At 40.3% G+C, this 16212-nt stretch overlaps 2 non-coding genes across 2 annotated transcripts; one reads left to right on the plus strand and one right to left on the minus strand.

Annotated features, from left to right (window-relative positions):
- The first annotated feature begins 5251 nt into the window (after positions 1-5251).
- On the plus strand, positions 5252-5358 carry LOC112799513 (small nucleolar RNA R71). Its single transcript, XR_003201089.1, has one exon. It is a non-coding gene; the product is annotated as a small nucleolar RNA R71 (small nucleolar RNA).
- A 7550-nt stretch (positions 5359-12908) lies between these two features.
- LOC112798561 (small nucleolar RNA R71) lies at positions 12909-13016 on the minus strand. The gene has a single exon (XR_003200169.1). It is a non-coding gene; the product is annotated as a small nucleolar RNA R71 (small nucleolar RNA).
- Positions 13017-16212: the final 3196 nt, after the last annotated feature.

Genomic DNA, 16212 nt, shown 5'->3' on the forward strand with positions numbered 1-16212 from the left:
CGTGGGCATTGATGGCTTTTGAGAGTGTTTTTGGCAATTACTTTTCTCCTTAACTTTGCAAGTTACCTCCCATTCCTTGCTTCCTTTGGTCCTGAAATCAAGCAATAGAGTGCATCAAAGTTCTAGTCCAAGTCATGGGTAATGCAATATACAATTTTGTCATTAAAATCATGCAAAATCCTCATGAAATAATGTAAAATGCACAATGTATGCTTGAATCAAGGTCTGAGTGAATATCTGCCCAAAACTAACTTATTTCCTAAGAAAATGCATGAAGTTACCTAAAAACAGTAAAGAAAAGGTCAGTGAAACTGGCCAAAATGCCCTGGCATCAAAGGGTTGTAATGCACTCTTTAGCTGGAGCTTTTGGTGGAACACCAAACTTAGAGTCCTATATTCACCCTTGAATTGTTTTTGGTGTGTAACACCAAACTTAGCTCCTCACACTACAGAGAATTCAACTTGAAATTTTTATTGAAAGACTCATGAAAAGAGAATTACCTCAGGTTGGGTTGCCTCCCAACAAAGCACTTTTTTTAGCGTCGCTAGCTCGACGGTTCTTTCCTTAGTTGAGGTTATACTTCTGTTTGGGGGTTTCCCCCATGCTGCCCAAATAGTGTTTAAGTCTTTGTCCATTCACAGTGAATCTCCTCTTTGAGCCTTCTTCCATGATTTCTATGTGTCCATAAGGTGAGACTTTTGTGACTAGAAAGGGCCCTGACCATCTTGAGTTGAGTTTTCCAGGAAAGAGTTTCAGTCTGGAGTTGTAAAGAAGCACATATTGCCCTTCTTCGAAACTTCTTGGTGCCAGGTTAAGATCATGTCTCCTTTTTGCTTTTTCGTTATAAATCTTGGTATTTTCATAGGCTTGAGACCTAAACTCTTCCATTTCTTGAAGCTGCAAAACCCTCTTTTCACCAGCAGCGGTGCTGTCTAGGTTCAGTGTTTTAAGAGCCCAGGAGGCCTTGTGCTCTAGCTATAATGGCAAGTGACAGGCATTACCGTATACCAGTTGATATGGGGACATCCCAATTGGTGTTTTGATGGCTGTCCTGTATGCCCAAAGAGCATCATCTAGCTTCTTTGCCCAGTCCTTTCTTGATATCCCCACAGTCTTTTCCAAGATCCTTTTAAACTCTCGGTTAGATATCTCTGTTTGTCCACTTGTTTGGGGATGATAAGGTGTGGCAACCTTATGCTTCACCCCATATCTTAGGAGTAGGGTTTCCAATGGTCTATTGGAGAAATAGCTCCCTCCATCACTGATGAGGGCTCGTGGGACTCAAAATCTAGTGAAGATATTCCTTCGAAGAAAGTTTATGACTACCTTGTTGTCATTGGTTGGGGTTGCCACGGCCTCCACCCACTTAGATACATAGTCTACTACCACCAAGATATACTTGTTCGAATATAAGGGTGGAAATGGTCCCATGAAGTCGATCCCCCATACATCGAACAGTTCAAGCTCTAGAATGTATTGCTGTGGCATCTCATTTCTCTTGGGCAGATTGCCAGCCCTTTGGCACTTATTGTAGCTTCTCACCAATTCCTTAGCATCCTTGAAGATAGTGGGCCAGAAGAACCCACATTACAGTACCTTTGCGGCAGTTCTTTCTCCTCCAAAATGACCTCTATAGCTAGCACTATGACAACTCCACAGGACCTCTCGTCCTTCTTCTTCTGAGATGCACCTCCTAAGGATTCCATCTGAGCATTTCTTGAAGAGATAGGGTTCATCCCAAATGAAATACTTAGCATCATTGATGAGTTTTCTTCTTTGATATTTGTTGATTCCAGGGGGTAAGTCACCGGCTGCTTTAAAATTGGCAATATCTGCAAACCAGGGTGCTTTGTGAACCATTATTAACTGTTCATCTGGGAAAGACTCATTTACACTTGTATCATGGTTATCATCCTTCTCACAAGGGATTTTGGATAGATGATCTGCTACCTTGTTCTCCACACCCTTTTTGTCTCTAATCTCGATGTTGAATTCCTGCAATAATAAGATCCATCTAATTAGTCTTGGTTTTGATTCCTGTTTGGCAAATAGATATTTGAGTGCTGTGTGATCAGTGAAAATAATAACTTTAGAGCCAATAAGGTATGATCTAAATTTGTCAAATGCAAAAACTATTGCCAGCAACTCCTTTTCGGTGGTGGTATAATTCTGTTGAGCATCATTGAGGACCTTGCTGGCATAGTATATGACATGCACCAAATTCTCTTTTCTCTGTCCTAACACTGCCCCAACTACGAAATCAGATGCATCACACATCAATTCAAATGGTAGATTCCAATCAGGTGGGGTGATGATAGGGGCAGAGGATAGCTTCTTTTTCAAGTTTTCAAATGCTAGCATACATTTCTAATCAAAGATAAATGGTGTATCAGACATTAGGAGGTTGCTTAAGGGCTTGGCTATCTTTGAAAAATCTTTAATAAACCTTCTATAAAAATCAGCATGTCCCAGAAAGCTCCTAATTACCTTGACGTCACTTAGTGGAGGTCATTTTTCAATTAGCTCTACCTTAGCTCTGTCTACCTCAATGCCTTGGTTAGAGACTTTATGGCCAAGGACTATTCCATTTGTCACCATGAAGTGACATTTTTCCCAATTCAAGACTAAGTTGGTCTCTTGACATCTTTTTAATACCAAGGCAAGATGGTTTAGGCAATTAGGAAAGGAATCTCCGAATACTGAGAAGTCATCCATGAAAACTTCAATGAACTTCTCTATCATATCTGAAAAGATGGAAAGCATGCAGCGTTGAAAAGTTGCAGGTGCATTACATAGCCCAAATGGCATGCGCCTGTAGGCAAACACTCCATAGGGGCAGGTGAATAATATTTTCTCTTGGACTCTTGGATCAACCACTATTTGGTTATATCCTGAATAACCATCTAAAAAATAATAGTATGCATGTCCTGCAAGTCTTTCCAGCATCTGATCCATGAAGGGAGTGGGAAATGATCTTTTCTTGTGGCTTCATTGACCTTTCTGTAGTCAATACACAACCTCCATCCTATGACAGTTCCTGTAGGGATTAGCTCATTTCTTTCATTGGGCACCACAGTGATTCCTCCTTTCTTGGGAACCACTTGAACTGGGCTGACCCATGGGCTATCTGATATTGGATAGATTACTCCTCCCTGCCACAACTTTATGACTTCTTTCTGTACTACTTCCTTCATAGCTGGATTTATCCTTCTTGGGGCTGAATGGAAGGTTTGACTTCCACCTCCAAAAGTATCTTATGCATGCATATGGCTGAGCTGATTCCCTTCAAGTCAGCAAGTGTCCATCCAATGGCATCCCTATGTTTTTGTAAGACTTGAAGCAACCTTTCCTCTTGTTCTTGGCTTAGGGCTGAGTTTATGATCACAGGATAACTTCTATTTTCTCCCAAGTATGCGTACTTGAGAGTGGGTGGCAGTGTCTTCAGCTCAAGTTTGGGTACTTCTTTTCTTTCATCCTTTTCTTCTAGTGTGCCTTGAACATGCATTTCAGTGGCTGTAGCCTCTTCGCTTGATGTTAATTCTTCTTCTGTTAATGCTTCAAGTTCTTCTTCAAGAGTTTCTTTCACCAAAGCCTCCACCGAATTCAACCTCATACATTCTCCCAATGAGTTGTGTGGGTAACTCATGGCCTTAAACACATTGAATATTATTTTCTCCTTATGAAATCTAAGGACAAGTTCACCCTTTTGGACATAAATAATGGCTCCAGCAGTGGCCAAGAATGGCCTTCCCAGGATGATGAAAGTCTTAGCTCCTTCCTCCATGTCTAATACTACAAAATCTGCTGGAAAGATGAAGTTTCCCACCTTCACCAACAAGTTTTCTACTATTCCATGGGGAAACTTGAATGATCTGTCTACTAGTTGCAGGGCCATTCTTGTTGGTTTGGCTTCCTCTATCTTAATTTTTTTCATCATTGCTAAGGACATTAGATTTATGCTGGCTCCTAGATCACACAGAGCCTTTTCCACTGTGATTTCCCCTATGATACAAGGGATTTGGAAGCTCCCAAGATCCTTTAATTTCCGGGGTAATTTATGTTGGATAATGGCACTACATTCTTCGGAGGGTACCACAGTCTCATTGTTCTTCCAGCTTCTCTTCTTGGTCATAAATTCCTTCAAGAACTTGGCATAGAGTGGCATTGGCTCTATTGCTTCACCAAAGGTTATGTTTATTTGTAGTTTCTTGAAGATTTCCAAGAATCTTGAGAATTGGTTATCCTTTCCCCTCTTTTTTAATTGCAGCTGCTAGGGATATGGAGCTTTTGAAAGGCATGGTTCGAGCGCTTTTTCCTTCTTGGTGTGACTTAGCGATGGAGATTCGAGCTCCCTCTTGTCCCTTGTCTTCTTCATCCAAATTCTTCTCTGGTGGTTTCTTGTGGATCTCCTTCAATTCCTTCTTATTTCTGAGGGTGATGGCTTGACATTCCTACCTTGGTGCTGAGTTAATGTTGCTGCAATTATTGTGTCCAGAGGTTTGCTAGAATAAGAACTCAATATGTGTTTCAAGTTTCTTGATGGCAACATCTTGATTCTGCATGTTGGATTGTACTTCTTCCCGGAAAGCTTTACTATCTTGAATTTCTCTACATATATCTTCAAGTAGAGCCTCAATCATTGAAAGTCTATCCTCTGTTAGTGATGGTGGTTTGAGATTAGGTAGTTGAGAAGGGTGGTTAGGTGGTTGTTGATAGGGTCTCTGTGAGGTATGTTGGTGAGTTGCATTATTGTTGGAGTTGAGGTTGTGGCATCTCTGGTCTTGAACTTGGTCTTGTTGATTTCTCCAACCAAAGTTGGGGTGATTTCTCCATCTAGAGTTGTAGGTTTTGGAGTATGGGTCATGGATTCGTCTAGGTGAGTTTTCAACATAGTTGGCTTGTTCCCAGTCACCTTCTTCTCCTATATTCACTCCTTCTTGAGTTGGTGATGAAGTGATGACTGCTGCAACTTGGTTTTCCTCCACCTTCTTGGTGAGATCTGCTATCTGCTTGGTGATCATCTTATTTTGAGCTAGCAATGCATCCATGTGGTTCAGCTCCATTACTCCTCGAGTGTTACTTCTTTCAGAGGCATAGAAGTAGTCATTCTCAACTACTGTTTCAATGACATCTATGGCTTCTTCAATGGTTTTCTTCTTGTTTAGAGAGCCCCCTGATGAATGATCTACAGCCTTCTTTGACTCATAGGAAAGACCTTTATAGAAAATGTGAAGTTAAACCCATTCATTGAACATATCTGGTGGGCATCTTCTTGTTAAGTCCTTGAACCTCTCCCATGCCTCATAGAGAGTCTCACCATCTTGTTTCTTGAAAGTCTGTACCTCAGCTCTCAGCCTGTTAATCTTTGAGGAGGGTAGAATCTTTCCTAAAATTTGTTCACCACATCTTCCCAATTTGTCAAGCTCTCACTTGGAAAGGGTTTGAGCCACTTGGATGCCTTGTCCTTGAGTGAAAAAGGGAACAACAGCAGCCTATAGACATCTGGGTGGACTCCATTAGACTTCACAGTGTCACAAATTTGCAAGAAGGTGGTTAGATGTTGATTGGGGTCTTCTTGAGCACTTCCTCCAAATGAGCAGTTGTTCTGAACAAGGGTGATGAGCTGGGGTTTTAGTTCAAAGTTGTTGGCATGTATGGTGGGCTTCTGGATGCTACTTCCACAGTTTCCTAGATTTGGATTGATGTAGGAGCCTAGAACTCTCCTTTCTTGCCCAGCATGATTTCCAGGGCCTTCTCTAGCATAGTTGTGAGCTTCTTCTTCATGATTGTTTTCCAAGTTCTCTTCGATGTTGGGTTCAAAGTACTCTTCCTCTTCCTCAGCACCAACAACTCTTTTCCCTCTTGCTTCCCTCCTTAATCTCCAGAGGGTTCTCTCAGGTTCTGAATCGAAGGAAGTTAAAGTCCCCCTTCTTCTCCCTGTCATACAACATACGCAGCAAGAGATAAAATGAAGATGTTGTTCTTGTTAAGAGTGATTGTTAGTGTGAGTGATGCAAATTATCAAACAGTTAGTGGGTTAGTAAGCAGAATTGTAGATAATAACAAAGAAAGAAAGAAAAATAGAGAGGGTATAGAGGATGAGGAAGAAGTTAAATAAAGTGAAAATGAATGACTGAATAAAGTAAACAAACAAGGGAAAAATGCCCAATCTAGTGAGCTTCCAACTTAATCATTGTTGATACAAAATCAATCCCCGGCAACGGCGCCATAAACGTGATGCGTGAAAACTTGTCTCTCAACAAATTTTCCTTCGGCAAGTATACCGAATTTGTCGTCAAGTAAAAACTCACAATAGAGTGAGGTCGAATCCCACAGGGATTGATTGGTCAAGCAACTTTAGTTGGAAGAGTATGCTAGTTGAGCTAAACAGAGTGTAATTTGAGAATTGCAGAAAATTAAATGGCAGAAAAGTAAATAGCAGAAAATAAAGTGCAAAATCTTAAATGGGGATTTGGGGTAATGAGCATGAAAATAAATGACAGAAAATAAAGAGAATGGGTAAGATCAGAAATAGGGAATTCATTGGGCTCTGGAGATGTTGTATTCTCTGGATCAAGTTCATTTTCATCTCTTCCTCAATCAATGCATCTATTGGTCTCCTTGGCAATCTTAGGTGATTAGATTCCAATTCCTTGGTAATCCAATCTTTCTATGTTTGAACAATTGCCCAATTCCTTGACTTAATTGCTCATGAGAAGAGATGAAGTATGGTCACTGATTATACCACATGTATTTCCAAATCAAAGTGTTAAGAGGATTACATGTCACTATATCCGCCCAGACCCCAATTTGGTCTAACATGAGAAAGCATTTCTAGCATGATCTCCTCATCCCTTTTCCAAGGCTCATAGGAGATTCAATTATGGAGAGTTTCTTTTCCAAGACAACTAACCAATTGAATTAAGATCAAAAGCTTTCTAGTAAATCAAAAAAGAAGAAAGAAGAAGAGAATGAAAACTATAATTGATCCATCAAATTACAACAGAACTCCCTAACCCATTGAAAGGGGTTTAGTTGTTCATAGCTCTAGAAATGAAAAATGGTAGAAAATAATACATCCCAGCTAAAAGTGCAGAAATTTAAATATATAGAGAGTTGTTCTCCAAAGTGCCAAGCTCCTCTATAATTCAAAACTACTCCTATATATAATACTCCTCTTGATCTTCTAGTGAGTTCTTCAAGTCTTGGATGTGGGCTTTGGATCTTGAGTTGAAGCTGTTCCAATCTTTAGTGGGCCAAGCTTGCAGAGAAGTATGAATTAGGCATGGGCGTTAGTGAAGTTAATGTTAAGTGATATTGTGGGTTCGAGAATGTTAGTGGCAATCACAATTTTCACTAACGTTCCAACCCCATATAGCCTATGTTAACTCCAATGTTAGTGGCACTAACGTGACCACTAACATTGCCTTGTAAATCTTTGCTAGCGTTATTGGGATTCACCTTTCCCAAGCTTATAACCCTTCGCAAGCGTTATCGGGATTCACCTTTCCCATTAACGTTGCCTTATGCCCTTTGTCCCCATGTTAGAGTTCACGTTAGTACACTAACGTGGATCTTAACGTGGTTAGGCCTCACCTTTAAGACCGTTAGTGACACTTACCTTTGTCACTAGCGCTCAAAGTGCCCCTACTCTCCATGTTAGAGCTCATGTTAACTAAGTTAACGTGGCCACTAACGTGGTAGTAATGCCATCTTCCAACGTTAGTCACAAAGGTGAGTGTCACTAATGTTGGCTCATCAATCTCAGCTCTACGTTAACTTTCACTATAGTGGTCTTAACGTGACCACTGATTACAGGGCATATAGGCCAGTTTCACTGACCTTTTCTTTACTGTTTTAGGGTAGTTTCATGCATTTTCCTAGTGAATAAGGCAAGTTTTGGGTGAAAATACACTTACACCTTCATTCAAGCAACTATTGTGAATTTTTCATGATTTCGTGAAATTTTTGCCAGAATTGCATGAGAATTTGATGATGCATAATCTCATGACTTTGGCTAGAGCTTTGATGCACTTTACTTGCTTGATTTCAGGACAAATGAAGCATGGAAGAACCATGTTAGCATTCACGTTAACTTAGTTAACGTGACTACTAACGTGGGATGGCAAAGAGCTTGCAACGTTAATGAGAAAAGTGATCACCAATAACGCCTGCGAAGCCATTCATAGCTTACGTGGAAGAGGATCAACAATGCCAACGTTAGTGACACTCACTTTTGTCACTAACGTTGGATCATTAGCATTCCCTATATTAACTCTCACGTTAAGATTGTTAACGTGAGAGTTAACGTGGAGTTGAACTCAAAGAACCAACGTTAGTGACACTTAAAGAGCCACGTTAACTTAGTTAACGTGGGTTCTAACGTAGATACTTAAGGCAATAGGAGTGTTAGTGACAAAGGTGAATGTCACTAACGCTCTCGAAGGTGATAGAGACCCACGTTAAGAGCTATGTTAGCCAAGCTAACGTGAGATCTAACGTAGGGGCAAGAGGCAAGCAACGTTAATGGGAAAGGTGATTCCCATTAACGTTTGCAAAAAGGGGCACAAGCCAACGTTAATAGGAAAAGTGAGTCCCATTAACGTTGGCCAAGGATTGAGTAAGAACGTTAGAAGTCACGTTAAGATTTCTAACGTTGGAATTAACGTGGGTATATAAGGGTGGAACGTTAGTGGAAAAGTGAATGTCACTAACGTTCTCGCACTCAAAATATTACCCAACGTTAATCTCACTAAATGCCCAAGCCGAATTCTTATTTCTCTGTAAGCTGGGCCCACTAAAGATGAGAATTGCTTCAACTCAAGGTCCAGAGCCCACATCCAAGACTTGAAGAACTCATTAGAAGATCATGAGGAGTAGTATAAAGAGGAGTAGTTTTGAACTAGAGAGGAGCTTAGCACTTTTGGGAACTACTTTCTGCATAGTTACTTTTCTGTACTTCTAGCATGGATTCTTCTTTTCTGCCATTTTTTATTCCTAGAGCTATGAACAACTAAACCCCTTTCATTTAGTTAGGGAGCTCTGTTGTAATTTGATGGATCAATTATAGTTCTTATTCTTCTTCTTCTTTCTTTTCTCTTGATCTTACTAGAAAGATTTCGATCTTAATTCAATTGGTTAGTTGTCTTGGAAAAGAAACTCTCCATAATGGATCTCCTTTGAACCTTGGAAAAGGGATGAGGAAATCATGCTAGAAATGCTTTCTCATATTGGACCAAATTGGGGTTTGGATGGATATTGTGACATTTAATCCTCCCAACAATTTGATTTGGAAATACATGTGGTATAATCAGTGACCACACTTTCATCTCTTCCCATGAGCAATTAAATCAATGAATTAGGCAATTGTTCAAGCTTAGAGAGATTGGATTGCCAAGGAATTGGGATCCAATCACTTAAGATTGCCAAGGAGATTAATGAATGCATTGATTTAGGAAGAGATGAGAATGAACTTGATCCAGAGAATGCAATATCTTCTAAACCCAATGATCTCCCCATTTCTGATCTTACCCATTCTATTTACTTTCTGCCATTTAATTTCCTGCTCATTATCCCAACTCCCCATTTAAGATTCTGCACTTTAATTTCTGTTATTTACTTTCTAGTCATTTAAATTCCTGCATCCCAATCTCAATTCTGTTTAGCTTAACTAGCATATTCTTCTAACTAAAGTTGCTTGACCAATCAATCCCTGTGGGATTCGACCTCACTCATTGTGAGTTTTACTTGACGACAATTCGGTATACTTGCCGAAGGGAAATTTGTTGAGAGACAAGTTTTCATGCATCAAGTTTATGGCGCCGTTGCTGGGGATTGATTTTGAATCAACAATGATTAAGTTAGAAGATCACTAGATTGAGCATTTTTTTATTTCGTTATTCGTTTCTTTTTGTTCAGTCAATTTACCTTAGTTAGTTTTTAATTTCTTCCTCACCCCTTATACCCTCTCTATTTTCTGTTCTCTTTTTCTTAGTTGATCATAATTCAGCTCACTAACCCACTAACTGTTTGATAAATTGCATCACTCACACTAACTATTACTCTAACAAGAATAATCTTCACTATACCTCCTGTTGTGCAATCTGTTTGTTGTATGACAGGGAGAAGAGAAGGAGCTTCAACATCCTTTGATTTAGAACCTAAAAGAACCCTTTGGAGACGACGAAGGGAAACAAGAGGAAAAAGGATTATTGGTGTTGAGGAAGCAGAGGAAGAGTATTTTGAACACAACATGGAAGAGATTTTGGAGAACAACCATGAAGAGGAGGCTCATAATCAAGGCTATGCCAACCGTGCTGGGCATGAAAGGAGGGTCTTAGGATCCTATATCAACCTAGAAACTGTGGAGCAGCATTCAGAAACCCACCATACATGCCAACAATTTCGAGCTAAAACCCAGCTCATCACTTTGGTGCAAAATAATTGTTCATTTGGAGGAGTGCTAAAGAAGACCCTAACCAACACTTGACCACCTCTTGAGGATTGTGACACGGTGATGTCCAATGGAGTCCACCCAATGTCTATAGCTTGCTCTTGTTTTTCACTAAGGACAAGGCATCCAAGTGGCTTGAATCCTTTCCAAAGGAGAGCATGACCAATTGGGAAGAGGTAGTGAACAAGTTTTTGGCAAGGTTTTACCCCCCTCAAAGGATCAATAGACTGAGAATTGAAGTGCAGACGTTCAGACAGCAAGATGGGGAGACACTTTATGAAGCTTAAGAAAGGTTCAAGGACCTAACAAGGAGATGCCCACCAGAGATGTTTAATGAGTGGGTTCAACTTCACATCTTCTATGAAGGTCTTTCCTATGAGTCAAAGAAGGCTGTGGATCATTGATAAACCACTATTTTATAGTTTATATTGTGTTTAATTGTGTGGTTTTGTCGTGATCCTTACCCACTTATTCATCAATTCAGCATGCATTTAGATTTCCTTCTTGAATTTATTACATGTTTGAAAATTGCTTCCCAGAGACATTAGTTATTTAATTTTAATTCTCTTTTATTCCATTCAATGCCGTAATCTGTGTGTCAAACATTTCAGGCTTTATAGGGCATGAATGAGACGGAGATTGGAGAGGAAGCTAGCAAAAATGGAAGGAACACAAGAGTTTGAGGAGATAACCAGCGAAAAGTGACGCGGTCGCATGGCTCACACGACCGCGCGAAGGAGCGCAAATCGCAGTGACGCAACCGCATGGCTTACACGGCCGCGCGGATTGGAAAGCACAAGCAACGCGGTAGCATGGACGACGCGAACGCGTGAAGAGGAAAAGTGCCAGCGACGCATCCGCATAGACGACGCGATCGCGTGACATGCGCGATCTGCATAAACTGCAGAATCTGAAACCAGCGATTTTGGACCCTATTTCGGCCCAGTTTCCGGCCCGGAACAGCAGACCAGAGTCAGAGAATATGCAGAAACAACAGACATTAGTAAGTAGTTTAGATCTAGTTATTTTCCTCATCAAGACTTCATCACTCTAGTTTGTTCTCTTAACTTGGTTTTATTCTTCCATGTTCTTTGTTATGTTCAATTTTGTCATTCAGATATTTTTATGATTAATTAATGCAAGGATTATTTCTTTTTAATTTAAATTCCATTCCAATAATCATGTCTTCTTTTAATTCCCTTTCATGTGCCATGGATTCTTTATTTACAATGTGTGAGTAGTTTCATTACTTGATGGGGAGTTGATTAAAAGGAACTCTTGAGTTGGAAGGATTGAAAGAAAAATTTGTAATTGGGTTGAATGTTGGATTGCTATCCTATCACCGACGCCAATCCCTTTAAACTAAGTGGGTTGCAACTTGTGAACAGATCTGGCATTTCCACTTGTTTGACTTTCTCTTACCTAGTAAGGGATAACCAAACAGAACAACTATTAATTTTAAATTAATCTTACAATCACACCATCAATGATAGAGATTCTAACCAACCAATTCCCAGTCAAGGCCTCTTATTTTTATTATTTAAAATTCCTCAATTTAAATTCCAATTTACTTAGCTCAACTCTTTTTGGAATATCTGATTAATAAAACAGCACATTTTTCTGCAACTCGTTGGGAGACGACCTGGGACTTAAAACTCCCAGTAATTTTAATTTAAACTTTTACTGACATATTTCTAAATTGATAGGCAGATTTTCAGTGAGTTAAGAACTATACTTGCAATGTAACCATTTTAATAAATTTTTAATTCATCAGCTTCTGCACTCCATCAATTTTTGGCGCCGTTGCCGGGAAGTTGCAATAGAGTGCTTATTTTATTAATTAGAATTTATTTATTTGCATTTTCTTTAATTTTGCTACTATGAGCTGCGTGTTTCTTCTGTCAAATGACACGTTCACTTCCTGATCCGCGCTTGCTAATATTCGATCCTGAAATTGAAAGAACAATTTCACGAATAAGGCGAGAACAGCGTAGGTTAGTCCGCTCTGAGGGCGGATCTGAAAGTGAATCTGAGGAAGAAACCAGCCCCCGTTCTACTGATTCGGTTGTTTTACGTGGAGAAAACATGGCAGCTAGAAGAATTATCATTCAAGAGGAAGGAGCTCCTGATTTTACACTGCAACCGTTTCAAGCGCATCATCCAGCGGTAGCTACGGATTTTGAAATAAAGACCGCACTGCTAAATTTGATGCCGAAGTTTCATGGCCTACCTGCTCAAGAGCCTATCAAGCACTTGAGAGATTTCCAGGCAGCCTGTTCTACTGTTAGGTGTGATGGCGCTGATGAAACTTCAATTCTGCTGAAAGCTTTTCCGTTCTCTCTTGAGGGAAAAGCAAGAGAGTGGTACTACACTCAACCTCTAGCAAACGTATCCAACTGGGATACACTCAGAAAGGAGTTCCTGGAGAAATTTTTCCCATCTGAAGTTACTGATAAACTGAGGTAGGATATCTCTATAATTGTTTAGGATGACAATGAGACTTTCTTTGAATATTGGGAGCGCTTCAATAATCTTCTGGAAGTATGCCCCCACCACATGATTGACAAGATCGTGCTACTCAGCTATGTCACACAAGGTATGAGACCCCAAGATAAGACCACATTGGAAAGTGCCAGCAATGGGTCTTTGAAGAAGTACAAGACCACTGATGAAGCTTGGCAATTGATCAGTGATTTAGCTGAATCTACTCGGAACCACAGACAGAAGCAAGGCCGTTCAAGGGCCGTTGCAGAAGTATCTTCTGGCATAGAGACTGCTGCTCTAAATCGAAGCATCTGTGAAATGACCAACCTGCTGAAGTAAATGCAGTTAAATCAACAAGCTCAGCAAACTCAACCGCAACAAAACCAACAACTAGTTCCACAAAGAATTTGCGAAATTTGTGCTGATTACAGCCATTACACTGATGAATGCCCGCAGCTCCAACAAGAAGACAACATGGTGGCATCCACTCACAACTTCTATGACCGCCCCAACCAAGGGTACAATCAAAGTGGAAATAATAACCATGGATGGCAGGACAATTCAAACCAGAATTGGAGGGATAACAATAATAGGGGAGGCAGAGATAATCAGGGAAATCAGAGGTGGAATAATTACAACAACAGGCAGCAAAATTAACCATACCGAGCACCTCACCTGAGGCAAAACCAAGGACCACCGAACAGTCAGCAGCAAACCTCTCAATTTACTTATTCTTCTTATCTTCTAATGAAGAATTATTACAAGCTTTTGAGAAAAGACAACTGGCCATGGAAAATACCATCGTGAACAGTATTAACGCCAGTCTGAATGGTTTCACCTCTACTCTACAAGCTTTTATGACACAACTTGGTTCAGCACAAAATTCCAGTAACCAACCTTCAAGCACCACTGGAATCCCCTCTCAACCATTACCCAATCCAAAGGGAGGAATTAATGCCATCACCCTGAGGTCCGAAACCACACTGCAGGAGAGGAATCAGGAGGAACCAAGCTCACCAGAATACGCCTCAGTTGAAGAGGTGGTAAAAATCGAAGATGTTGAAGAGGAAGAGGATATACAGGACATAGCCAAAGAAGAGATAGCTCAACCACAGGAAGAGGCACAAAAGGGTGCAGGCACCACAGAAAACACTACTCCCATTCCATGTCCACAACTTGCAAGGAAGCCTAGGAAGCAGCTGGAACCTGATCCTAAAATGGTAGAAATATTCAAAAAGGTTGAGGTAAATGTTCCCCTTTTTGATGTTATTCAGCAGGTACCTAAATATGCAAAGTTTCTAAAAGACTTATGTATCCATAAAGATAAAATTACTGAATTAGAAACTATTCCTTTAGGTAGTTCTATATCTGCTTTAATGGGAGGATTACCTGAAAAATGTAGTGATCCAGGTCCTTGCATAGTTAGTTGTACTATTGGTGGTATAGTAATTTATGATTGCATGTGTGATTTAGGAGCATGTGTCAGTATAATGCCTTTTTCTATATATGATGTTTTAAGGCTCCCTCCCTTAAAAAGGTCGGCAGCTCGTTTTGTGTTAGCAGATAAAAGCATTATTACAGTTGCTGGAGTTGCTGAAGATGTTTTGGTGAACATTAAAGGGCTCACATTTCCCACTGATTTTTATATCTTGGAGATGCCCCATAATGATTCAGATAAGCCATCATCAATCCTACTTGGAAGACCATTCCTGAAGACATCAAAATTCAAATTGGATGCTTTTTCAGGGACATACTCCTTTGAAATAGATGGCCACATAGTAATCTTCAATCTGAATGGAGTCATTGACAACCCCCAGAAGATCGTTCTATCTTCCAGTGTGATGTCATAGACGAAAGTGTGGCTGAAGTTCTAAAGGAAGAGTTTGAAGAGAGGCACACTTGACAAGGTCCAAGTGTGGGGACCCTCTTAACTGACAATGAGGACACTTCGCCATTTTCACAAGCCCCAGATAATCCAGAGCCTGCCATGATCAAAAGTTAGAATTGAAACCTCTCCCTCCACATCTCAAATATGCTTATCTTGAGGATGAGCAGAAGCTTCCAGTTATTATTGCAAGGAACTGACTTCTCAACAAGAAGAACAGTACTTGATGTGTTGAGGAAGCATAAGAAGGCAATAGGTGGAGTTTGGCAGACATAGTGGGAATCAACCCTCAAATATGCGAGCACAGAATATTTTTAGAAGAGGGACAAGACCTGTCCGTCAACCACAAAGAAGATTGAATCCACCATCTTGGAAGTTGTCAAAAAGGAAGTGACCAGACTATTGGAGGCCGGTATTGTATATCCCATTTCAGACAGTGAATGGGTAAGCCCAGTGCAAGTGGTGCCCAAGAATCCGGAGTCACTACAGTGAAAAATGAGCATGGAGAGCTCATAGCAACTAGAGTTCAGAATGCTTGGAGAATCTGCATTGATTACAGCGTCTCAACCAAGCTACCGTAAGGATCACTACCACTTCCATTATTGATCAAATGCTGGATCGCCTGTCAGGTAAATCACATTATTGCTTTTTAGATGGTTACACAGTTATTTCCAGATTCATATAGCTCCTGAGGATCAGGAAAAGACTACTTTTAATGTCTTTTGGACCTATGCTTATAAAGAATGCCCTTTGGCTTGTGCAATGCACCAGCTACTTCCAAAGGTGCATGATGAGTCTTTTCTCTGATCTTATTGAGGACTGTATGGAAGTTTTATGGATGATTTTAGCGTTTATGGTGATTCTTTTAACCTTTGCTTAGAGGATTATCTAGAGTATTAGATAGATGTGTTAATACAAACCTTGTATTGAATTTCGAAAAATGCCACTTTATGGTAAAGTAAGGGATTGTATTGGACATGTGGTATCTAATAATGCATTTCTGTAGACCAGCAAAGGTGAATGTTATTTCTAGTTTACCTTACCCCTCTTCTGTGAGGGAAGTCCGTTCGTTCCTTGGCCATGCAGGTTTCTACAGGAGATTTATTAAGGACTTTAGTAAGGTGGCACTTCCCTTATCCAGATTACTGCAGAAGGACATTGAGTTCGAGTTTAGTGTGGATTGCAAACAAGCGTTTGATAAGCTGAAGACTGCTCTAACTCAAGCCCAATTGTGAGAGGACCCGATGGCGCCAGCCGTTTGAAATCATGTGCGATGCTTCCAACCATGCAGTAGGAGTAGCGCTGGCTCAGCGTGAAGGTAAGATCCTTTTGTTATTGCCTATGTGTCTAAGACTTTAGACACTGCCCAGTCCAATTATACTACTACTG

Source organism: Arachis hypogaea, chromosome 4 (assembly GCF_003086295.3).
Source record: "Arachis hypogaea cultivar Tifrunner chromosome 4, arahy.Tifrunner.gnm2.J5K5, whole genome shotgun sequence".
In the NCBI taxonomy this organism is placed as follows: Eukaryota; Viridiplantae; Streptophyta; class Magnoliopsida; order Fabales; family Fabaceae; genus Arachis; species Arachis hypogaea.